The following is a 25,092-nucleotide window of genomic DNA, read 5'->3' on the forward strand; positions in this document are numbered from 1 at the left end:
AGAGATCATAGGAATAAACACTTCCTTGAATACATAATGGCTTTTCAGTCCATAGCCATGAGACACTCAAACTGTCTATGTGCCAAGCCAGAGATAGCCTGTGAAGAGAAAGCACCAGAGAACCTTGCAGAGAAACTTGGGCATGCCAGCACACTAGTCACTGGACAACCAGGAGCTGTCTGAACTCTAGCCTACACAGACTGGGAAGAGGGTAGTGCTCTGTAGGTGGCTCTGAAGCCACTCATGACATCTTTCCTTTCATGCCAGTCACCATCACTAGTCCAGTAAACAAATGTCTCTCCACTTTACTGTGCACAGAGATTTTTAAGGGTTTTCCAATGTACTCCAGTTTAGTTTAAGTTAAAAAGAAAAACAGCCAGACACAGAGACACATGACTATAATCCCAGTATGTCGATACAAACGGATGGTTATTAGATGACTATCCTTGTCTACAATGCTAGTTTGAAGTTAGCCTGGGATACTTAAGCCACAGACAAACCAAGCACAAACAAACAGACAGACAGAGGGTAAGGGAAAAGAAGGGTGAGAAATGGAAAGAAAGTAAGGAAAGGTTGCACAAAGTTCAGGGGTGATGGGTGTATTTCCTGTGAAGCTACTGTAATGGTAACCTATCTTACAAAAGCAAATACAATCCTGCACTCATCCTCGTTAGCCACACGAGGGTCACAGGGCTGTCTCACCACAGAGTCTGAGTGTCTGACCATATTCTATGATCCCACAATTTTCTCACTTTTCTCAAAACCCTGCCTTGGCCTCAAAAATAACGTCTTCAAATCCAAAGAAATGAAGAAGCCATGTATATCTTTCCAGGCAGGAACGAGAAGGCTGGGAAACATGAAAGACCATCTCATTAGATGAAGGCTGGCAAGGATTGGGAACACTCAAGCACACAGTTCCCATTGTGCACACTGAGCACCATGTCAGACCTGATGCAGCAAAGCAGGGCTGGGAACATGGCTCCACAGTTGAAATAGCTTGGCTCTGCTGTCACTTGCTAATGCTACCCCTGCCCCAACCCAGACTTTCTATTAGGCTCTTTTTAAGGGTCTTATTGTTCCTTGGTTTTAAATATAATGGATATCAGAGTTCCAAAAACAGAAAAACACAGCATTGGCCAGGAAAGCAATAAATAGCGAACGAGGTTGTGACTCAATGAGCTAGAGGTATAGATTTTTTGTCTCAACAATAAATGGAAATCAATAATTTTTAGATACCTCCTCTAACTCTGTGCTACCCCAAACACTATTGGCTTACACTGCACCAAACTGTGAGGCAGGTTCAAGCCTACATCATGTCCATAACTGTAGGCTCACATAAAGCTCTTGGCAGAATGCCCCATGCAACAACACAATCCAGCTATGACCAATAACACAACATAGAATGTCACCAGTTTTCAAGAAAACTACTTGAAACCAGGCATAGTAGCACACAACTTTAATCCCAGACTTCTGGAGGCAGGGACAGATGAATCTCTGTGAGTTCAAGGCCAGCATGGTCTTCATGGCAAGTTCAGGCCAAAGAAGCCTGTCTCAGAAAAGGGAGAGTGAAAGGGGGGGAAAGAAAGAGGAGGGAGAAGAAGAGGAAGAAGAGGAGGAGGAGGAAGAGGAAGAAGAGGAAGAGGAGGAGGAGGAAGAGGAGGAGGAGGAGGAGGAGGAGGAGGAGGAGGAAAGCAAACTAGGATTTCTTGTAGAAATGAGAGCCACAGAAAAGTAGAAAGCCAGGCACCCAGAGTGAGGCAACAGACACATCACTCCTAAGATATTTTTCCCTTGGAGGCTACCCTTTACAGGGAGGAAAACACACATTTCCTGGAGCTGTTTCTGTTCCTGTTGCTGGAGCCTGCAAGCCAAGTCTGCTTTACCACGTGTCAGGGTAGCTAAGGCTGGACTCTGCTTTGTGAGCTTTGTGTGAGCTTTGCTTTCCTTGGCATAAAAGAAAACTGTCAAAACATAAGCTGAGTGATAACTGTTTTTGTCTTGATAGAAAGTTTCTATAAAATCTCCTCCCCCTTTTATGGAGTCTTAAGATTTAGTGTTTGTTTTCGGAGCCAGGATCTCACCATCTAGCCCTCTCTGGCCTTGAACTCACAGAGATCCACCTGCCTCTAAAATCTAACTGATAACATAAGAGCACATCAAGGTACTGTGTGATGTTTCTACACGTGCACATACACTGGGTGCTATCTAGATCAGGTCAGAGCTAGCTCACTGGTCGCTCACCACCTCTCGGTCATGGAAACTTTTTATAAAGACTTGGTATATAGCCCAGATGGCCTGGAACTCATGACTGTCCTCCTTAAGTCTCCCAGGAGCAGGGACCCCAGACTTGTGCCACCTGTCCCGCTGGCAGAATCTTTGAGAATCCCCCTTTGGGGTGAGAGGACTAAAGAGCTGGCTCAGGGGTTAAAAGGACCTGTCGCTTTTGCAGAGGACCTTGTTCAATCTGAAGCCTCCCTGATACCTAAACAAGCATGCATCCACTCACACACAACAGTAAAGAATAATTGCTGGGAAAACAATCCTCTTTATTTTCCTAAACTGAGTACAAAGGCTCAAGTGTATAGTCCTAGCTACTTGCTTGTATGAGACCATAATGTGAGGCCAATCCATGCAACACAGACCCATCTAAAAGAAAAGAAAAGAAACCTAAGGAAAGACCCTTCTCCTGGCACATGACGTCACATGCACAGTCACTCTACTATGGTACAACCACAGCATACCATATGCCCCCTTCTAAAAAAGACGAGTTTCTATCTTAAGTATAAGGAAATTTATTTTTGAAGTCTCTCGTACTGGTACTTCTCCAGATTTCAAACTGGCTATAAATTTTCAAATGTTATTTTCAGCTATATAAGTTCTAGTGACACATCTGTCAATATACTATGGATGTAAAGAATGAACTAAGCAATATCCCTTTATCCAAAGGTGTTTTGGTCTATTTCCTTGGAGTCAGTGTGTCCAACACTGTGTAACTATAACTATGAGCAAGTTACATTTCTGTACCTCAGTTTCCTTATCAGTGAAGCAGATAACAATAGTACCTAAGTAACCACTAGGGTCAGGAGGCATTAGCAGGAAGAATACACATGAAGTACAGCTTGACGGCATGCAAATCTTACACCATCAGGGCACTTATTCTATGTACATATGTTATGTGTGTTGTTTGTGTGTGCACATGTGTACATGGAGGTCAGAGGTCAGCATGGAGAGTCTTCCTCAATTGCTCTTACCTTACTTTTTGGAACAAGGTCTCTGGCTATACCTGGAGTTTGCATATCCAGGTAGACTTGCTGGCTGGCAGACCTCAGAAATCCTGTCTCTGCCCTCCTCAGCATTGGGTTGCAGGCATGCACCATCACACCTGACTTTATACATGGGTTCTAGGGATCCCAACTCAGGCCTTCCCCCTCCCCCTCCCCCTCAAAATTATCAATAATATTTCCATGCTGTTTATAGAACATGATTTTAACATTTTCAACTGTTGATATTCAAAAAAACAGAATAGTTATTTTAAGGTATACATCGTAGTTATGTCTCCCTTTTCATTTCTAATTTCATTAATTTAGATACTGTCTCTATGCCCTCTGGTTAGTCTGGCTAAGAGTTTATCTATCTTGTTGATTTTCTCAAAGAAGCAGCTCCTGGTTTTGTTGATTCTTTGTATAGTTCTTTTTGTTTCTATTTGGTTTGATTGTTTCCTGCAGTTTACTCCTCTTGGGTGTATTTGCTTCTTTTTGTTCTAGAGCTTTTAGATGTGCTGTCAAGCTGCTAGTATAAGCTCTCTTCAGTTTCTTTTTGGAGGCACTTAGAGCTATGAGTTTTCCTCTTACCACTGCTTTCACTGTGTCCTGTAAGTTTTGGTATGATGTGTCTTCATTTTCATTACATTCTAAAAGGCCTTTAATTTCTTTATGTATTTCTTTCTTGACCAAGTTATCATTGAGTGGAGCATTGTTCAGCTTCCATGTGTATGTGTGCTTTCTGTTGTTTTTGCTGGTATTTAAGACCAGCCTTAGTCTGTCGTGATCTGATAGGGTGTATGGGATTATTTCAATCTTCTTGTACCTGTTGAGGCCTGTTTTGTGACCAATTATATGGCCAATTTTGGAGAAGGTACCATGAAGCGCTGAGAAGAAGGTATATTCTTTTGCATTAGACTGAAATGTTCTATAAATAATCTGTTAGATCAATTTGGTTCATAACTTCTGTTAGTTTCACTGTGTCTGTTTAGTTTCTGTTTTCCATGATCTGTCCGTTGCTGAGAGTGGGGTGTTGAAGTCTCCCACTATTATTGTGTGGGGTGTGATGTGTACTTTAAGTTTTAGTAAAGTACTTTTATGAATGTGGGTGCCCTTGCATTTGGAGCATAGATGTTCAGAATTGAGAGTTCATCTTGGTAGATTTTTCCTTTGACCAGTATGAAGTGTCCTTCCTTATCTTTTTGTGATAACTTTTGGTTGAGAGTTGATTTTATTCGATATTAGAATGGCTACTCCAGTTTGTTTCTTGGGACAATTTACTTGGGAAATTGTTTTCCAACCTTTTACTCTGAAGTAGTGTCTGCCTTTGTCACTGAGGTATGTGTCCTGTGTGCAGCAAAATGCTGGGTCCTGTTTATGTATCCAGTCTGTTAGTCTATGTCTTTTGGGGTGGGGTGGGGATTGAGTCTATTGATGTTAAGAGATATTAAGGAAAAGTGATTGTTACTTCCTGTTATTTTTGTTGTTACAGGTGAAATTATGTTTGTGTGGCTATCTTCTTTTGGGTTTGTTGCAAGATTACTTTCTTGCTTTTTCTAGGGTATAGTTTCCCTCCTTGTGTTGGTGTTTTCCATCTATTATCCTTTGCAGGGCTTTGTGGAAAGATATTGTGTAAATTTGGTTTTGTCATGGAATATCTTGTTTTCTCCCTCAATGGTAATTGAGAGCTTTGCTGGGTATAGTAGCCTGGGCTGGCATTTGTGTTCCCTTAGGGTCTGTATCACATCTGTCCAGGATCTTCTGGCTTTCATAGTCACTGGTGAGAAGTCTGGTGTCATTCTGATAGGTCTGCCTTATATGTTACTTGACCCTTTTCCCTTACTGCTTTTAATATTCTTTGTTTTGTGCATTTGGTGTTTTGATTATTATGTGATACGAGTAATTTCTTTTCTGGTCCAGTTTATATGTTCATGGGCATCTCTTTCTTTAGGTTAGGGAAGTTTTCTTCTATAATTTTGTTGAAGATATTTACTGGTCCTTTGAGTTTGGAATCTTCACTCTCTTCTATGCCTATTATCCTTAGGTTTGGTCTTCTCATAGTGTCCTGGGTTTCCTGGATGTTTTGGGTTAGGAGCTTTTTGTTTTTTGCGTTTTGTTTAACTGTTGTGTCAATGTTTTCTATGACATCTTCTGCACTCTTCTATCTCTTGTATTCTGTTGGTGATGCTTGCATCTATGACTTCTGATCTCGTTCCTAGGTTTACTAACTCCAGCTTTTCTCCTTTTGTGATTTCTTTATTGTTTCTATTTCCATTTTTAGGTCTTGGATGGTTTTGTTCATTTCCTTTGCCTATTTGATTGTGTTTTCCTGTAATTCTTTTAGGGATTTTTGTGATTCCTCTTTAAGGCCTTCTAGCTGTTTACCTGTGTTCTCCTGTATTTCTTTAAGGGAGTTATTTATGCCCTTCTTAAAGTCCTCTATCATCATCATGAGAAGTGATTTTAGATCCGAATCTTGCTTTTCTGGCGTGATGGTGTATCCAGGACTTGCTATGGTGGGAGAATTGGGTTCTGATGATGCCAGGTAACTTTGGTTTCTGTTGCTTATGTTCTTATGCTTGCCTCCCACCATCTGATTATCTCTAGTGTTACCTGCCCTTGCTATATCTTACTGAAGCCTATCCTTCCTGTGATCCTGGTTTTGTCAGAACTCCTCCAAGTCAAGCTGTCTCTGTGATCCTGTGATTCTGGGATCCTGCCATCCTGAGATCCTGGGTGTGTCAGAGCTCCTGGGAGTCAAGCTGCCTCTGGGACCCTGAGATCGTGGTTGACCAAGCTCCTAGAATCCTGGGATCTTGTGGACCTGGGTGTGTTAGAATGCCTGGGAGTGGAGCTTCCTCTGGGCATTATGGGTCTGGCTATAGTGTGTACACCCAATGTCTGCTCAGTGCACCGGCCCAGACCAGAAGGAACCCATGCCACTGGTCAGGCAGAGTTCCTGGGTCCCTCTGGTCCCAGTTACTTCCAGTGTTGGGGCAGGTATTGTGTCCTCCTCAGCTCTGATCCTATGACCCTGGGAATGTTAGAGCACCTGGGAGTGGAGCTTCCTCTGGGTGTTGTGGGACTGGTTGTGGAGTTCCTGCCCAAGGTCTGCTTCAATATTTCCATTTTTAAGTTCATATTTTTAACACAACATAACAGAAATTTGAAAATAACAATGGAAACAGGTATGGGTTAGATTTTTAAAAAGAGTAAATTGGTATCAAGAACATTTTTAAAATATTTCTTCTGGATAATATGATAGCCTAGGATTGCAAACACAGTCTCAAAATTCACTACAGGCCTACACGACTCTCCCTCATTAGCTACAGAACACAGCCTCAGGTGTGGCAGGAGGCCTGAACTCAGGTCTCTTCATGCTTGCATGTCATTCATGTTACCCACTGAACCATCCAACTGCCCTCATTTGCATACCCTTAAAAGAAATTACAATCTATTCATATTTGGCTTTGTTAAATTTTATTTATTTATTTATTGTTTTACACTCCACTTTTTATTTCTCCCATCCCATTAACCTCTGACAGTTCCAAAACCCATACCTCCTCCCCACTCCCCTGTCTCCAGCCCGTACCTCACCTGACCTCTAAACTCCCTGGGGCCAACAGTCTCTTGAGGGCTAAGTGCATCATCTCTGAATGAACACGGACCCGGCAGTCCTCTACTGTAGGTGTGTTGGGGGCCTCATATCAGCTGGTGTGTGCTGCCTGTTTGGTGGTCCAGTGTTGGAGAGATCTTGGGGATCCAGATCAATTGAGACTGCTGGTCCTCCTACAGAATTGCACTTCTCTTCAGCTTCTTTCAGCCTTCCCTAACTCAACAACAGGGGTCATAGTCAAACTCAGGGCCAAAATCAACTAAATAGAAACAAAGAAAAGGATCATATTTGGCTTTTAGATTCAATATTGAATTAACACATTGCTTTCATAATAAAAACCTTGGAATATAATGTTTGCATGACTTATATATACCATAATTTATCTGCTTACTCTACACTTAAATAGCATCTACCTTTTTCCCCTATTTTAATAAAAAATATTTCCATTTTTGTACTGTTAAGTACAACCAGAAATGCTCTAAAAGACGCTAAGTGTTTATGGATATATATATGCACAATTTGTCTTAGTCAGGGTTTCTATTCCTGCACAAACGTCATGACCAAGAAGCAAGTTGGGGAGGAAAGGGTTTATTTGGCTTATATTTCCATACTGCTGTTGATCACCAAAGGATGCAGGACTGGAACTCAAGCAGGTCAGAAAGCAGGAGCTGATGCAGAAGCCATGGAGGGATGTTCTTTACTGGCTTGCTTCCCCTGGCTTGCTCAGTCCACTCTCTTATAGAACCCAAGACTACCAGCCCAGAGATGGCACCACCCACAAGGGAACCTCCCCCCTTGATCACTAATTGAGAAAATGCCTTACAGCTGGATCTCATGGAGGCATTTTCCCAACTGAAGCTCCTTTCTCTGTGATAACTCCAGCTGTGTCAAGTTGACACAAAGCTATCCAGTACAATTGACCCCTTGTCAACTTGACACACAAACACATCACTAGTAAGCCTCAACCCTTAGTTCTTATTCATCCCCAAGATCTTAAATAACTTTAAAAGTCCCACAGTTTTTACATATTAAAAGTTCAATCCTTTTAAAATATCCAATACCTTTTAAAATCCAAAGTCTTTTTACAATTAAAAGTCTCTTAACTGTGGGCTCCACTCAAATACTTCCTTCAAGAGGGAAAAACATCAGGGCACAGTCACAATCAAAAGCAAAAATTAAATTCCAACCGTCCAATGTCTGGGATCCAACTCACAATCTTCTGGGCTCCTCCAAGGGCTTGGGTCACTTCTCCAGCCATGCCCTTTGTAGCACACACCTTGTCTTCTTGGCTCCAGCTCCAGCTGCCTGTACTTCACTGCTGCTGCTGTTCTTGGTGGTTATCTCATGCTACTGGCATCTCCAAAACGCTGCTGTGACCCCTTCAGTCCTGGGCCATCAATTGCAACTGAGACTGCACCTTCACCAATGGCCTTCCATGGCCTCTCATAGTGCTTCCATGGCCTCAGCTGCTCTGCATGACCCCTTCATACCTTCAAAACCAGTATCACATGGGTAACTCTTACACATTACCAAGTCCTGTTGCAGCACAAAGTACAACTTTGGCTATCTCTGGACCACAGCCTCTTTGTGCTCTCAGAAAATACTTCCCAGAAGATGTCACCTCAATGATGCTGGTCTCTTCTTAATCACCGCTAATTTCTTAGCTCCAGCTAACCAGCATCAATAGTCCCAGTAAGGAAAACATTTCATTTTAGTGGTTCTGGTATCTTGTTAATCACAGCTGATTCTTCAGCCCCAGCTAACCAGAACCACAGAATCTTCACAATTCAAAACAGCAATGGACCTGAAAAGAGTCTTTAATTTTCCCTCTGAAATTACACAAGCCAGGCCTCCATCTTCTGCACTGTTCTGAACATTATCTTCGAAGCTCCTACACAACATTCCAAAGAGCTCTTAACACCAAATGGATCTTCTGGCCCAAAGTTCCAAAGTCATCCCCAAAACATGGTCAGGTTGTTACAGGAATACCCCACTCTGCTGGTACCAATTTGTCTTAGTCAGGGTTTCTATTCCTGCACAAACCCAAGGTTGTTCTCTGACCTCCACAAATGCACTGTGGCAAACATGAAGCCACATTCACATTCTCATTCCCTCTCTCTCCTTCTCCCCTCTCTGGTATACACACACACACACACACACACACACACCAAAATAAAGTAATAAAAATTAAAGAATTGCTTCAAGAAGTTTCCACCAGCTAAGAGGAAACTGAAGAGCAACCACATGGAGCTTGGAGGAGGAGTACTGATGCTTTCCAGCTAAGCACAAACTCTGTGAGTACCTGGGATATCCTGTCCAGTGCATCTACAACCTAAAGGGTGCCCTCAAAGGAGAGGCACACTTTCTACTTCCAGATTTGCACATTCCTTTCATGCTTTCTGATTTAACTGTCACAAGCAGATGTCTCTAGAAATGTTTGTTAGTAACTAATCTAAGGAAAAAAATAAGTATTATCAGTAAGGCGAAATCTCTTTAAGCTAGTCAATATGGATAGATTTTTTAAGATAAGCTGACAATTTTTAGGAATGTTTGTCAATGTATTTGAAAGAATTAGATTTATACGGGAGTAGAGCATTTTATTTCTTACATACCAATCTGAGAGGACTTAAAAACACACTCTGCTTGATTAAGACAAATTTAAGTCCATTATTTGGAAACGAAAACTATAATAGTAATATAAAACAATTAGAAATTAAAGGGTATGGAATGAATAATGGAGTTAGAGAAAAATGGCTGAGGAAAAAGCCGCTAACATCTGGCATGAGCTTTCTGAGTTCCTGAGAAGGCTGAGGAAGAGAAACGCTGCCCGATTTTGTTCCTTGCTTCTGTCACATACTCACATCCTTTGAGTTTGTTTGGGCAATCTTGGGTTTCCGTAATGTGAATCACCCTTCCATCAATTTGTTCAATCACCGGCTAACCACTGAGGACTCACTCTGTCTGCCTGGCACTTAGGTGGATATTGACAGACAATGGCAAGTAAACTGCATTTACTGTGCCCATGGGATTTAATCTATACTTGGTAAACATTCACAATCAAGCAGCTAATAAGCCATTGTACGTCAGGAGTGTGCTTAAGAACTCCAACAGTCGTTATATTCCAGAAATCTCTTCACTCTTCAGCCCCTCCCTTTAGTTGTGGAAGGAAGTTACTCAAGCATCCACTGAATCTCTAAGAGCATTTCATAAGAATTTTGAAATTCATACATATTGACATATATTACATAATCTCCTTTCATAAGAGACATCTCTGAACTTAGATGGTAACCAGCCTCGTCCCTGCTCCCCAGCTTATGTAAGCCAGCAGCTGGGTGAGTCACAGAACGCTTTTCCCCAGCACTTTATACTCCACTTCTGATACAAAATACCACAGCACCATTTTATTAATTGGTTGGCTGGTTTTTAAATAGAACCCTGTGATAAAAATATTTGTGCCTAGTTAGAAAACTCCCATTGGTAATCTGATTCAATGAAGCCTGTTTCACAGCTACCTTGAAGCAGCGAACTGGACTCTCAGTCCAGCAGCCCTGATAATAGGTGTGCATCAGACACTAAGAAGGGTGCTATACACAAAACTCAAAGCACAATTCAACTAAATCTACTCACAGAGGATGTTAGGTTCTTTCTAACTGGTAACACCAGCCTACAGCTAAATATTAACAACCGATTCTCCCCTTTCTACCTAAAATGAATGTGTATGTTGATATTCAGAGACTAAGTCCTCCTCTTAGACAGGCCTTTCCACAGGAGCAAGTCTGCCTCTGACTAGATAAAGGGCTGAAAAACCTTCACTAGGCCAGGAATGTACCTTTAATCCCAACATTTGGGAGGCAACGTCAGGCAGATCTCTTTGAGTTCAGGCCAGCCTAGGGAGTTCTTTGCTCCCTGATCCACCATGACATCAGGAAGCCCCTATCTACAACTTGAAAGCATTTAATTTTCCAGATATATTTGAGAAAATGTCTTTGGATACAATTTTATAGACCCTTGTATGTATTTTTGGCCTGAAACTTACTACAGCTCAGGCTGGCCTCAAACTCAAATCAATCCCTTTGCTTCAGCCTCCCAAGCAATGAGATCACTGAGGTGAACTGCCATATCTGGCTCTTTTAAGTTTCTTAATTCAGAGAAGTCTAAACTGCATCTTTGGAATAAGTATTATTAACAGTGATTTCTAAATAATCTCTAAAATCCCTGGGCCTTACTTTGAGAAACACTCCTAAGTGGTCCAGACAAGAATGAGAAATTTATTTTGATATAAAACAATGATTCATATAAATTGAGAGATGAATCTCAAAAGATTCATCTATGTGACTGAGTTGTAGCTCAACTGATCAAATGCTTTACAATGTGAACAAAACCTCCTAAAAAGAAGCTGCATCTGGCTATGAGGGAAAACTGAACTTGTCTTACTGGCAGAGGCTGACGGGCTCACTAGAACGCCAGTACTGTGGAGAAGTTGAAGTGTTCAGCTCCAGAGGCCAAGGACGCTCATCTTGGGCTAAGTTCTGCCCTCTGAAACAGCCATTCCCTACACACCTCTGTATTAGAATCAACATCATGTGACAATAGATTAAAACCCTTTTACAATCTATTGACTTAGGAGAATACTAGTTTCCCCCATCCAAATGCTAAGGATGCATCAGATAGCATCTTAGGCCTATAGAAAAGCTCCTCCCACCTCCTTGTACCCACCTCTCTGACACACCCACCAACACAGTGGAACATGGCATTTGGGGTAACAAATGTTCCCAGGCCACAGTCACTCAAAATGGCTCCAGAATAAACTATTTCTTATTCCCTCTAAGATGAGAGCTGAGTAGATGATTTTGCATCTACGCCTAGTATGCAGAGTCCTAGGCTCCATCCCCGGCTGCACAGCCACCAGGTGCAGTGCCACACAGGCCTGGAACTCAGGCACGGAAGGTGCAAGTCAGAGGATCAGAAGTCAGATTAGTCTAACTAAATACAAATGTAACCCCAATTACATGAAACTTTGCCTCAAAAAAGAAAAATTGCTCCGACCCAGGTTCCTTTGAACACTGAAGTGATAACTATACTTCATTGTGCTCATAAAGGAGATGTCATGAGCTCCTTTGTTCTGCAGAATTCCCACTTAACAACACCATTAACAAACCATTAATCACTTTAAAAGGCAAGGAATACCTGGGCAGTGGTGGCACACACCTTTAATCCCATACTCGGAAGGCTGAGGCAGGCAGAACTCTGAGTTCGAGGCCAGAATGATCTACTAAGTGAGTTGCAGAACACCCAAGGCCATGCAGGGAAACAAACAAACAAACAAACAAACACCAAAAAATGCAAAGGAAATCAGCTTAATTAATAGAGGTAGTTTCAAATAAATATAGTGCCTGCATCAAAAGCTGTTTTATACAATGTTAGAAAACGAAGTTTTAACAAGGCTAAAACACAAGCCACAAACTGAGAATCCCCATACACTTAGCCCAACCACTTCAGAAATTAGTATGGAAATTCCTTAAAATACTAAAAATAGACCTCCACTATAGCACTCCTGGGTATTTATTCAAAAGCAATGAGGTCAGAATACAAATCTGAGATCTGCATGCAGAGTTAGCTGCAACGCTATTCATAATACCCAGGTCACAGCACCAACCTGCATCCTGATTCATAAAATGAAATACCTTGTGACTGTGACTGAGAGGAGTAATGAGTACTCAGTATGATGCTCAGTAGACAGAAAAGGCTCAATAAAGGTTCTTCCTGCTATTCCATCTATTTATTTCCAAATACTTTACCACTGCCCTTAAAATAGCCTTCTAAAAAAGGAAGTAACTTCAATAAAATGTCATCTTCCTCACATTCAATAATTATTTTTGCCTCCCACTTACCAAGATATTTGAGGCTTGAGATAACGCTCCCACCTTACCCCTCCCCACCAGTCTCAAGCCTGATTCCATCTGGCTTGTGCCCCCAGCACTGCTCTAATGTCCAGCTGCTACCTCCGACCTCTGAAGTCTTTAACACAGAAAACTGACACAGCACCCACATGACCACAGCACCAGCTCGCCACTGTCTATAGCTTCAGTTCTTGGGAGAGATCTAATTCCCTCTTCTGACTTCTAAGAGTACCAGACACACACAAGTACATGGACACATGGACAGACACAAGACATTAAATAAGTAAATAAGCCTAAACTATGTTAAAGGACTATGAAATCCCATAATCCACACCACCACTCTCTTCCCTTGCTGCCTTTTCTCCTTCCCTCCTCTGCCTACCTGTAGACTGTGTGCTGCACAGAAGGTCCCTAGACTCCCACCCCACTCTTCAACCTGAATGCCATTTCTGCCTCTGAGGCTACTTTAACCTCTTTGCGTAAAGCCCATACTATCCTGGCATAGTCCTACAATTGTGGAGTTTGGAGTACAGAGTCACCCCCTTTCTGGATGTCTGCACACCCCGTGATGCTGTTGATGATTCTCTCTTTTCTCATCTCTGGGTCTTCCTCTCCTGAGTCTCTGCCTGCTCCTCTCACACCCCAGCAGGCTGTCCATCCTTTGCCTGCCCAGCTCCCTTCTATTCAATACTACCAACTCACCAATACCCTCTGTAATAATTCTACTTGTTTAGCCCTCATCTCTCCCCCAAAATACACATCTGCACACCTAATTACAAGTTGACCACATCCCAGGGATGTCAAAATATATAGGACCAAGACTTCTGCATTCATTCTAACACACAAGCTGAAATCGAGAATTAAGCTAGAGTTGCCCTCTCTTGACCTTAGAAAATGTTTACTGGGCAGAAATGAAGAACACAGAACTGACTAGACAGAAGGAAAACGAACCTGCATGTCCACCAAGCAGAACTAAATGCACTAGGAATGGGAGCAAAGGCCTTCTATGAGCTTGAGGTCCACAAGTGTATGCCACACAAAGATAAAATCAGAACAGCAAGCGCTCTGAATGTGCGTGAACAGAGGAGTGATGCAAGTCCTGGGAACCTCTCACATGAGGTGAAGTGTCCATTGTTCTAATGCCTAGGTCTCCTTCTTCAGACTGTCCTAAGGCAGTGAGGAATCCTGGATGCCTGCCTTACCAGCAGTTTCCTGGGAATGGGAACTGGTCCAAACCTGACCAGTAAGATGTGAGGAAAGCATTGTCAGGGGCATTTCTAGGAATTGGTTTGCTGCTTTTTATTTATGTTATTTTATTTTCTGGTTCTAATCATTTTCCTGCTTCTTCCAAGTCTCACCCTGTGAGATTGCTGTACCTAAAACTGATGCAGCCAACAGCCCGGAATGAACTGACCTGTGAGAAGGGGAAAGCAAGAGGTGTACAGAGAAATGGTGCTGACCCTCCACTGCGCCCTGCCTTGATTATGTGTGATTTCTTACAATAAGAAATCACTTTAAGGTTTAAAAACGAGGAAACGGTTATAGGACTCAATCATGCCTACCACACATCCTATCAGCTGGGTGTGATGGTCCGTGCCTGTCAATCCAGAACTCTGCCAGAGTTCTAGGGTTAACTATAAAGGACATGGGACTGCTCCCAGACTGTATAACATTAGAAGTGTGAGCTGGACAGTGACGGCGAATGCCTTAGTCCTAGCTCTGAGGAGGCAGAGTCGGGCACACCTCCACCTTGGCAGAGGCTGAGGCAGAACTTCTGCCTTGAGTTTGAGGACATCCTGGAAAACCTGGGAATGCCAGGCTACTTAGACTACAGAATGAAACCCTGTCCCAAAACAGCCACCAATCCCAACTCGATCTTCCCTTGCTTGTTTTTGTGGTAAGCCTGAAAGTGGCTGTCAGAATTATGCCTTAATGAATCACAGTATGGGAAACGTGACTTTTTACCAGTGAACTGTAAGGTACACAGCTGACTGTTATGTTTCAAAGTTGGAAAAAAATGCTGACTTCAAAACTGTCCTCTTGATGTCTCTGCTGTACTGATTCATTCTGGAAGCGTTTATCTCCTTCTACCGAGTCACTGCCGAAATACTAAAGATAACAAGGGACTTTCTGCCTAGAGTACAAGGGTAACGATAAAGGCCATGGGACTACTCCCAAATGGTATAATAGTAAAAAAACTGAGCTGGGTGTGGTGGTGCACACCTTTGACCCCAGCACTCAGAAGGCAGAGACAGCTGGATTTCTGAATTCAACACATGCCTGATATAGAGAGGGAGTTACAGGACAGCCAGGGATATATAGTGAGCCCCTGCCTGGAAAAAGAAAACTTAAAAACTGTGGTAAGCACAAGTACTTCATGCTACTGGACGTGTAAATTCAGGGGAAACGTCTTTACTCAGGTAGTGTCTTGCCCTCAGGTAATGGGGGCAGACAGCAGTGCTGAAGACAGAAGCCACCAAGCCTGCCCGGCACAGGGAGCATGACACTGAGGGCTGAGGACAGGTTGCAGAGTGGAAGCAACCGCAACAGTTCAGACTAGAGCTACCAATAACAGGAGGCCGCTGCAGGCCTTAATTAAACGGGTTACTCCAGCGGGATCTGCATAGGCTTGTGTTTCTAAAGAGTAAATTAAAGAAGGAGACAACCCAGAGGCAGACAGACTATCTGAGGCTGCTGTGGTGGGATGAGAACTTAAAAGAAATGGGTACATGCAAGGTAGTGGATGACATGCAGGTGGGATCTGTCACAGTTCAGGCCTATGGGATATGACCCATGGCAGTGCTGGTCACTGCTAACAGAGTGAGGCAAGAAGCCTCACTCACTGATCTAAGCTGACTTAGACTTCTTTCTCAAACTACAGTGACTACTAAGGAGAAATGTCCAAGTAAGCAGGTGAATGAATGGGTCTGGGGGAGTTTCCAGTGTAGAGATGGCTAGTGGGAGGGGCCCAGTGAGACTGACAGAATTTCAGTGATACCTCAAAACAGACTTGCAAGGTGAAAACCACATCAGCTTTCTGAGTTATCACAGATCTTGGAAAGAAAGGTCTAGTGAAACAGAAGATCAAGGACAGAAATGAACAACCATCCTTTGGTGGGACAATAAAAGACGTTCCATGATAGTTTCTAGAATACTGAGAATATTCATTTCCTGTGTCACATGCTGTTAAACTTTGACTAAAGCCCTGGGGTATGCATTTATATGGATTCTCTGCATAGGAGGAGGATGCTTTCTGGGAGATGACTCTTTTTTTTTTTTTTTTCTTTTTTTTGCCAGGGTTCAAGTCTGGAGGCAAGGGAACATTCTAGCTTGGTCCTGAAGCCTGGTTCAGGCAAGATGGAGAGAAGCCAAGAGCAGAAAGAAGTGCAAATTCCCCAACTTCCATACACCACGTTAACTTTCTTTCTGAGTGAAAGAAACAGCTTCCAATCTCTATCAAGCATTAAAGTAGCTTAGGAAAAGAATAAGAACCAAGCAGGACCTGCAGCTCTAGGGAAGGAGGCAGTGGAGGACCAAGAAATGCCCGTTCCCCAGGCTCTGCATCAAGCAAGAACTGAAGACACTGAAGACTCACTCACAGAAAGGGAGAGAGAGAGAGGGAGTAGTGGTGAAGGGGGGGGGTTCAAAGGGGAGGGAGTAAATGTCACAGGGGAGGGGGTAAAGGTCCAATCAGAAGATGAGCAGTCAAAACCTATAGATATGTGCTACTACTCCCTACAGAGAACAGTGAGAACTACAATTAATCTAGCTATGTAAGAAATAAAGGTTGCAAATTAATTTTCCAAAATGTGTATTAAACACTAAGATAGAAGACTTACTAAGTCTAACACCAACAAGTCACATCTTATTCTGACCATTCAGTTTCCTCCTGGTCCTCAGAGGCATTTCTCTCTACATTTACATGCATTTTGATTTACTTCTAGCTTCCTGCTATTCAGGCGTGGGAATCCCCAGGACAATAAATGTACAAGAGCAGGCCACTACCTAAAGATGCTGGTAAGTGCAGGCTAGCCCTGGGGTAAGCTCCAGCACACCTCCAAAGCCTGGGTACCATCTCCAAAAGCAGCATGTGATCCCAGAAGTCCACCTTTAAAATCCACTCATATGCAGCAAGTTTTCTGGAAAGCTCTACCGTGTCTGGATATACTACAGGAATGCACCCACAGCTCAAACAGGGTGTAACTCAGAGCTACACCTGGCTCTCAGGGTATACAGGCCTTGAGGGAAGACTAACCCTTGCCCCCTGCATCTGACCAATCAACACTAAGCTAGTTGAGTTTGCAATTTTTTTTTTCTTTTAAAATTCCAATTGCTGTTTAAAAAAAAAAAAAAATCAGGTTTCTACACAGTCCTTTGAATGCTCACAGCCTTCAGCAGACACTATTCATTTTCTGAAGCCTGTACCCTCTGCAGGAAACTTGCTGAGTCACCTTTTCAGTACAATTGAAAACATACATTTTGTTTTGTTTTGTTGAGTTGTGTTTTTTTTTTTTTAAAAAAAGAAAATCTAGGACACTGCCTACCCCAATGTGATATGGGTTAGAAATGAACCCTACAGCATTTTTAAGCCAGCAACATCAACTGCCAAGGTGACATCACTGTGTACTACTCAGACAAAAAGCTGCTTAAGATTCTAGAGTTGGAAATAAACACAGGAATGACTAGAATTAAGAAGGTTCAAGTAGGACAACCACATCTCAAGACTTCAAGCTTCACACTCAAGTGTAAACAGCAGGTGTTCTGTATGCCTTTTGTTTCCATGACAGAACACTAACCAAAACCAACTAGAGGGGAGGAAAGGGCTTCCTGGGTCCATTGGCTATAGTCTGTAGGGAAGCTGAGGCAGGACCTGAAGCAGAGAGCATGAAAGGAGGCTGTATACTGGCTCTTTCTAGACTCACAGTCAACTGCCTGCCTGCCTGCCTTCCTCTCTTTCCTTTCTTTCCTTTTTATTGGATATTTTATTTATTTACATTTCAAATGTCAGGGTCAACTGCCTTTCTCACACAGCCCTGGCCCATCAGCCCAGGTAGGACATTGCCCACAGACTGGGCCCTCCTATATCAATTAGCCATCAAGAAAATGCCCCAGACATGCCCACAGGTGAGTCTGGCTAAGGCAAATCTTCAACTGAATTCCTTTTGTCCAGGTGTGTCACACTGACAACAAAACTAACCAGGGCAGAGAGTCTTTGGGGGTTGTTAGGTACTGAGTATGGGCTAAAGGAATCGGCAGAACCCTTGAAAATCTCAATTCTATCTGCCATGTAACTAGTGCAAATAAAGCCACATAAAACCTTGACTATTTTCTCTTTCCTGGACCAGAACTCATTCTATAGCTCAGACTGGTGTGACCAGCTGGAACTCGCTGTGTAACCAGGACTGGCTTCAACTTCCAGATCATCTGCTTAGGCCTCTGGAGTACTGGGACTTGAAGCCTCAGCCACTTTCTGGTGGCCAGCAGCTTCATTACCCTCTTCACAATGCTATCACTATGGCCTAACCACATTCTATTTGGCATTTCTATAGCCTACCTCTGATGTTATCACTCTTATACTCAAAAAATGTCAAAAGCTACCAGGCCTACAGACTAAACTTCAATTCTACTCTCTTTTAAGGACATCTACAAGACCAAGATTATCTTTCCAATCTTGGCTCCTGTGACTCATCTGATATATTCACCAACAACTCAAATCTCAAAAGATCCAATGCTCTGTCTGTGAAGCAGTTTTCAGGATCCTTTTAACAAGTGATGAAAATGTATATTACTCCCTTTGGACAGCACTGCTGAATTCAAATACAGCTTCCTCATTTCCTAAGATATGTTTGCAGGTTTTGATTGGCATTTCTTTTTATGTTCCTCGTTTATATTGCTCTACTTTAAAGTTATCATTATTCATATGTAACTTTATTTCATATTTCATAGAAGTCTTCCTTCCTAATAAAAGACCAGAAAATATAATTTTTCTGCATGTGCAATGACTGTGTATAGACCATGAAATGATAGTAATCGAGCTTCTTGAATGTGTTTTTTTTTTTATTAGTTCATAGTTAAAATGTATCTAGAATGGATAGCAACTACACTGGTGCCTGCCTTTATTTAAAAAGAAAAAAAAAAAGCTTCCCTATGCACACTGTTTATCCTTCCATTCGCTTTTATGAATCATGTGACTGTATGACCTATAAAAAAGTATACCTGAAATTATGTACAGCATTAATTTAAAATGCAGCACCCCTGATGCCACAAACACTTAGGCAGGATTCTGATTTAAAAGTTTTTAATTGGTATTCTGTAAAGCAATTATCAATCCAATGATTTAATAGACATTTTTTAAAAAGATATTTTTTCCTACTGGTCACCATGACTCAAAACTCCCTTAGTTGAAAAGTGAACAAGTATTCTGAACAGAGAGGTTAAATATATTATGCCATTATCTGCTATCAAATTATTGAGGATTGTTTATCACATTAGAATAATAAAGGAAAGCCACAAAGAGGCTATGTATAGTCTCTCTAATTCCTGTTTCTTTCCTCTTCCTCCCAAGTAACTAAATTAAGTTTGTTTCACTCAAAGAACATTTGTATTAGTAAAAGAACCCATTTAGGAATCCTAGAAGCCTGATCCAAGCCAACTAGAGCAGAGGATGGCTGTGTGAATGTTCTTACTGTCTCTAAACATCTGCCTCTCTCTCCAGTCAATGTCACTCAGCCTGAGAGGGCTGCACAGGGGCTATTCTTGTTTATCTCTGGATCCTCCCCAATGTCACAGTGCCACGCACTTATAGAGAAAGTAATTCAAGCTCTCAATGCTACTATTGCAAGGCTCCCACTCTTTGCTAGGAAGCTGGTTGAACTTTCAGACCTAAAAATGTCATCTGTACTTATTGCCCTTTGTTCTCATCAAAATCCATCTCCTGAGAGCTTACTTGGTGCTGGCACTCAGCAACTTGGCAGGCAAAAACAAAACAACAACCAAAGCAAAACAAAAAATTCCAAAGAAGAAAAAAGCAAACAAAACCTGACAAGATCAGAAAGTGGAAATGCTTGTTGATTTGGTTTGACAAACTTTCTAAACTTCTCTGTATGATGAACTTCACAGTCTTCCACAAGTACTTTCTTTAAACAGCTATGCCCTCCTGTTTCCCATATGCTGCCATACCCAACTCCTGTGGACCCTGCTGTGCTGGCCCTCCAACTCCCACTAAGTACTTACTCATTTTAACATGGTATAAATCAAATAGAAAACATTAAGTATTTCAGTCGATGGAGGTTAATTTGTTTATCATATTAGCATAATAGCCCACACTGTGTTCCCTGTAAACATACACTATTATAAAATTTCCAACTTACAATAAGCCTTTTTTTAAGTTGCTAGTAAATTTTATCTACCAAAAAGAGAAAAATCCAGAGTCTGAGACAGAGAAGGTAGAAAGGAATTCAATGAAATCTATTTCACCAAAATGTAAGCTGTGCCCCTCTTCCACAAGAGGATACAGTCTGAACTGCCTTGTAGCAATAAGCCTTTCAACATCAAATGACTCCATTCCCATTTTCATTTCTTCTGCCATTGCCTGCCTTGGATCCAGTGCTAGGGTCCAGCAACTGTGGCTAGTGAATGCTCAAATCCAAACAGGCTAAACGGTCTAGCAGAATTCCAAGCTACACTTTAGACTAGGAACACGACACTAGGACAGCCCTTTCAGCAAAACTGTGCTAAGAACTGTCCCTATAGGACCCAGACAGCTATTCTCAAGACACTGGGATCAACCTTGATCTGAAAGGCTTCTGTATTCCCTAGAAATACCAATGGACTGTTGAGATAGAATTTCTCTCTGGGATGAAAGCTACTTTTAATCAGTAGTTGTTCCTACTAATAAAAAAAAAATCCAAAATCTGAACATATCTAAGCTACCCACTAGGTATTAGAGTAATTGTTAAGGAAAAGCACAAACTTAGTGACCATAAAGAAACCTAACTTTCCTAATTACCATCAGCAAACACTTGAGCAGCCTTCAACTCCTGTTAGGTACAGGGTATAATAAAAAATGTCAATTATAGATCCTAACTACATGGTGTTTACAACTGAGAACACAAGGAAGAATCCAGAAGCATGGTAAGCCTCCTCGACCAGGTGTCATAGTTCACACCTCCAATCCCAGTATTCAGAAGCTGCAGCAGGAAGAGGAAGACGGCAAGGCCAGAGACCTAGGCTGTGCATGAGAACTCCGTACATGCTTGAGGGCCTGAGTTTAGATTCCCGTCATCTTTGTTGGGTGCATACACTCTGTAAAAAACGGAGCTTTCAGAAGATAGAGACAGGTGGATCTCTAGGGCTCACTGGCCAGCCAGCTTAGCTCCAATGGGAAGTTCCAGCTTCAATGAGACCCCGTCTCGATGATGATGATGATGATGATGACGACAACGAAGACAATAATAGTAATAGTAATGTGGAAAAAGAAAAAGACATCACTGTTGACCTCTGGCCTCAATATGGGCCAGTGCACCCACACATACATGCACACACATATGTATGCATGTACCACATATACAAAATAAAAACTGTATTTTTTTTAACATATAAACTTTTTAATCTCTTCAAACATAGTTTTCTTTAGCATTCCAATGTAACTGTTTCTATCTGTTCTAATTACTTTTTTTTTATTTTCTTTATTTACATTTCAAATGCTATCCTGAAAGTTCCCTATACCCCCCCCCGCCCCTGATCCCCTACCCACCCACTCCCACTACTTGGCCCAGGCCTTGCCTTGTGCTGGGTCATATAAAGTTTGCAAGACCAAAGGGCCTCTCTACCCAAAGATGGCTGATTAGGCCATCTTCTGCTACATATGCAGCTAGAGACACAAACTCAGGGGGTACTGCTTAGTTCATATTGTTGTTCCACCTACAGGGTTGCAGCCCCCTTAAGGTCCTTGGGTACTTTCTCTAGCTCCTCCATTGGCGACCCTGTGTTCCATTCAATAGCTGGCTGTGAGCATCCACTTCGGTGTTTGCCAGGCACTGGCATAGCCTCACAAGAGGCCGCAATATCAGGGTCCCTTCAGCAGAATCTTGTTGGCTTGAGCATTAGTATCTAGGTTTGGTGGCTGATGATGGGATGGACTCCCGAATGGGGTAGTCTCTGGATAGTCCATCCTTTCATCTTAGCTCTAAATTTTGTCTCTGTACCTATATCCTTTCATGAGTATTTTGTTCCTTATTCTAAGGAGGAATGAAGTATCCACCCAGAGGTCATCCTTCTTGGTTTTCTTGTGTTTTGCATAATGTATCTTGGGTATTCTAAGTTTCTGTGCTAATATCCGCTTATCAGTGAGTGCATATCTAGTGACTTCTTTTGTGATTGGCTTACCTCACTAAGGATGATATCCTCCAGATACATCCATTTGCCCAAGAATTTCATAAATTCATTGTTTTTAATAGCTGAGTAGTACTCCATTGTGTAAATGTACCACAGTTTCTGTATCCATTCCTCTATTGAGGGACATCTGGGTTCTTTCCAGCTTCTGGCTATTATAAATAAGGCTGCTATGAACATAGTGGAGCATGTGTCCTTATTACCAGTTGGAAGATCTTCTGGGTATATGCCCAGAAGAGGTATTGTTGGGTCCTCCGGTAGTACTATGTCCAATTTTCTGAGGAACCGCCAGACTGATTTCCAGAGTGGTTGTACAAGCTTACAATCCCACCAGCAATGGAGGAGTGTTCCTATTTCTCCACAACCTCGCCAGCATCTGCTGTCACCTGAATTTTTAATCTTAGTCATTCTGACTGGTGTGAGATGGAATCTCAGGGTTGTTTTGATTTGCATTTCCCTGGTGGCTAAGAATGTTGAACATTTTTTCAGGTGTTTCTCAACCATTCGATATTCTTCAGTTGAGAATTCTTTATTTAGCTCTGTACCCCATTTTTTAATGGGGTTTTTTGAGTTTCTGGAGTCCAGTTTCTTGAGCTCTTTGTATATATTGGATATTAGTCCTCTATCAGATTTAGGATTGNTAAAAATCCTTTCCCAAACTGTTGGTGGCCTTTTTGTCTTGTGGACAGTATCTTTTGCCTTACAGAAGCTTTGCAATTTTATGAGGTCCCATTTGTCAATTCTTGATTTTACAGCACAAGCCATTGGTGTTCTGTTGAGGAATTTTTTCCCTGTGCCCATATCTTCGAGGTTTTTCCCCACTTTCTCCTCTATCAATTTCAGTGTCTCTGGTTTTATGTGGAGGTCTTTGATCCACTTAGACTTGAGTTTTGTACAAGGAGATAAGAATGGATCTATTCGCATTCTTCTACATGATAGCCGCCAGTTGTGCCAGCACCATTTGTTGAAAATGCTGTCTTTTTTCCACTGGATGGTTTTAGCCCCCTTGTCAAAAATCAAGTGACCATAGGTGGGTGGATTCATTTCTGGATCTTCAATTCTATTCCATTGATCTACTTGTCTGTCGCTGTACCAGTACCATGCAGTTTTTATCACAATTGCTCTGTAGTACAGCTTAAGGTCAGGCATGGTGATTCCACCAGAGGTTCTTTTATTGTTGAGAATGGTTTTTGCTATCCTAGGTTTTTTATTATTCCAGATGAATTTGCAAATCTCCCTTTCTAACTCTGTGAAGAATTGGGTTGGAATTTTGATGGGGATTGCATAAAAACTGTATTTTTATTGAAAATAGTTTTTATATAATATATTCTGATTCCGGTTACCCTCTCCACAGCTTCCCCCAGTTCCTCCCCACTTCCTGACCCACCCAAATCCACACCATTTCTTTCTTTCATTCTTTCTCTCTTTAAAATATAAATGGGAATCTGAAATAATAGTAAGATATGATAAGATCAAATAAACCAGAATGACACAAAACAAACAGGAAAAAGAGCCAAAGGAAAAGCACAAGAAACATTCACACACAGAGGAAATCCATTTAAAAAAATCAGAAACCATAACATATACACAAAAGGTCTGTAAGGTTATTTTTTAAAAAAATCTTCAAACAAAGCATTGTATGACAAAAACAAAACAAAAAACAACAAAAAAAGAAAATTCCAAAAATGCCATTGAGTTCATTCTGTGTTGGTCATCTATGGTGGGTATGAGGCCTGCCCTTAAATGTGGTTTACACACCCAATGAAACTCTGTTGGAGAAAACCAATTTTCCTTTGTGAGTGGGGTTCATGTCCCCCTTGGCACTGGGACCCCATCTGGCTTAGACCTGTGCAGACCCTCCACAGTCTCTCTGAGTCCACAGGTACGTCCGTCCTCTTGTGTCCAGAAGGCCATGTTTCTTTGGTGACCCTATCCCTTCTGGCTCTCAGTCTTTCTGCCTTTTCAGCAGAGTAACATTTTCATGAAGTTGGGCTACTGCCATTCTCCTGGCCCCAAAGGACTTGAGCAGTTTTCAGTTTTGTGATAATATCAATCAACTTGATGGAGATGTCAACTGTTGACCTTTGGCCTGGACTTAGGCAAGTGTACCCACATACATGTATACATACATACAAACATGCAGATACCACATACACATTTTTTTAAGTATTCTTTAAAAAGAGAGAGAGTTCAAGGCTAGTCTGGCCTATATAACAAGCCCCTGCCTCCAAAAAAGCAAAACAAGTCTTCATCCATCTACTGTTAGCAATGCGTGCAGGTTTGGTGGTGGTGGTGGTGTTGTTTGTTTTTTGTTTTTTCCTCCACCGAAGGAAACCAAAGAGGGACAGAAGGCGGGAAGGAAGGGATAGAAAAGGCTCTTTATCCAGCCCATATGTATAGCTTTGGAAGCGCACTACAGAAGAAGAGCCTTTTTCAATTCTGAATCTGAATTTCTGCAGTATCCACTGTTCGGCGGGCTCCATTTGGCTGACTGCTCGCCAGCCTCCTGTTTCACATATGGTAGATGACCTGTGTGGTCCAGTTTCCAGTCTACTCCCACAGAACTCCCAGATAGCTCACACTACACCACATGTCTCTGCTTCCCAGCCTTCCATTCATAAAGAGAACACTCACTTAAAAACCTCGAGTTAATGCAAATAACAGCAAACGGCAGGGCTGGAGTAAACACCGCCTGTAAGAAAACCTGACTATTCTGTGGCTAACATGCCCTAAGTTGACCAACAACTTAGAAAGTAACTTCCTGATGACCTTAGTTAGGTAAAGCTGTCACAGGGATTCGAGTTGAAATGGGATGGCAGTAATACCTTTCCCCAGGTTAAAATGCACCCCTTCTATAATCTGAAATCGGGTTTACACTTGCTGGACTTTTTTCCCCCCTAAATCATTTGCAAAATCATTTTTC

The 25,092-nt window shown here is 42.0% G+C and overlaps 1 protein-coding gene across 1 annotated transcript in view; it reads right to left on the bottom strand.

The window, feature by feature from the left end:
* The window catches only part of Snx25 (sorting nexin 25), a 113,397-nt gene that overhangs the window by 86,657 nt on the left and 1,648 nt on the right, over positions 1–25,092 (bottom strand). The window lies entirely within an intron of this gene.

The sequence above is a fragment of the Mus pahari genome, chromosome 19 (assembly GCF_900095145.1).
Source record: "Mus pahari chromosome 19, PAHARI_EIJ_v1.1, whole genome shotgun sequence".
Classification (NCBI taxonomy): domain Eukaryota; kingdom Metazoa; phylum Chordata; class Mammalia; order Rodentia; family Muridae; genus Mus; species Mus pahari.